The sequence below is a fragment of the Saccopteryx bilineata genome, chromosome 1 (genome assembly GCF_036850765.1).
Source record: "Saccopteryx bilineata isolate mSacBil1 chromosome 1, mSacBil1_pri_phased_curated, whole genome shotgun sequence".
NCBI classification, from domain to species: domain Eukaryota; kingdom Metazoa; phylum Chordata; class Mammalia; order Chiroptera; family Emballonuridae; genus Saccopteryx; species Saccopteryx bilineata.
This window is the reverse complement of record NC_089490.1, coordinates 176,386,658-176,387,903: the sequence shown is the minus strand read 5'-3', so window position 1 is coordinate 176,387,903 and position 1,246 is coordinate 176,386,658. Positions and strand designations below refer to the sequence as shown.

Genomic DNA, 1,246 nt, shown 5'->3' with positions numbered 1-1,246 from the left:
ATGAGGGAGGGAAGAGTGAAGGGAAAAATAGAAAAGGCCATTAAGAAGATGTGTGACTGACTAGGCCATCCCAATCGGCAAGTGACGCTCCAATCAGTTGTAGGCCAGAGTATTTGTTGTGAGTCCCCATCTAACTCTTTCCACTGTTTATTCTCCACACGTGTTGTTTCCTCTCTCTTCAGTGCTTTTGTGCTCCCCTCCTCCAGTTGGCTAACTCCTCTGCTCTTTATAGTCTCACTTTATTAGTTTGAATGCCATTTACTATGGAGTTCTTGAACTTCCTTGTAGCTCTTCCTATCCTTTCTTGACACCTTCATAGAAACTATTCTGCTATTCTTTTCCTTTGCAACACTTGTCACACTTATAATTGCTTGGTAATTATTGGTTTCACTTTTTTCTCTCGACTCAGTACAAAGTTATCAAAGGTAGGCACCCTACTTGTTTTATGTGCTGCAATTAGAAAAATTTTTGGTACACATCAGTACTCAGTATAGTTTTCTTCTTTTTCTGTCTTTGTTTTAACTGAAAGAATTAACAAATGAGAAAAAGTAGTGTTTTGTATCTACTGTTAGTGAGTTAGGCTAACATACCTAAATACAAATGAATGTGACTATAAGAAAATGAGACTGTTGAATGTAGTTCTTGATATGTTGAAATAACCTTATAGCCATACTAGGTTGACATCTTTATAAATAACATCTATAATGAGATAGTTTTATATCCTCCATTTGATGGACATATTTTCACTTATCAAGGTTTGTCAATCATTTTACACCTTAATGAAAATACTCATATAAAACTTTTCTTGGGCCCTGGTCAATTGGCTCAGTGGTAGAGTGTCGGCCCAACATGTCAATGTCCTGGGTTTGATTCCCAGTCAGGGCACACAGAAGTGCCCATCTGCTTCTCCATCCCTCCTTCTCTTGCTTCTCTCTCTCTCTCTCCCTCCTGAAGCCATGGCTCAACTGGAACAAGTTGGCCCTGGGTGCTGAGGCTGGCTCCATGGCCTCTGCCTCAGCCACTAAGAAGAACTCAGTTGCTGAGCAATGGAGCAATGCCCTAGAAGATGGTCAGAGCATCGCCCCTGGTGGGCTTGCTGGGTGAATCCCAGTCAGGGCACATGCGGGAGTCTGTCTCTCTGCTTCCCCTCCTCTCACTGAATAAAAAAAGACACTTTTTCTGCCAGTACTTCTGAGGTGGGGTAGATGAGAATTCAATAACTGGGAAACCATTTGAAAGATCAATT

The 1,246-nt window shown here is 41.3% G+C and overlaps 1 non-coding gene across 1 annotated transcript; it reads left to right on the top strand.

Moving 5' to 3' along the window:
• The first annotated feature begins 809 nt into the window (after positions 1-809).
• On the top strand, positions 810-885 carry TRNAV-AAC (transfer RNA valine (anticodon AAC)). The gene has a single exon. It is a non-coding gene; the product is annotated as a tRNA-Val (tRNA).
• The last annotated feature ends 361 nt before the right edge of the window (positions 886-1,246 follow it).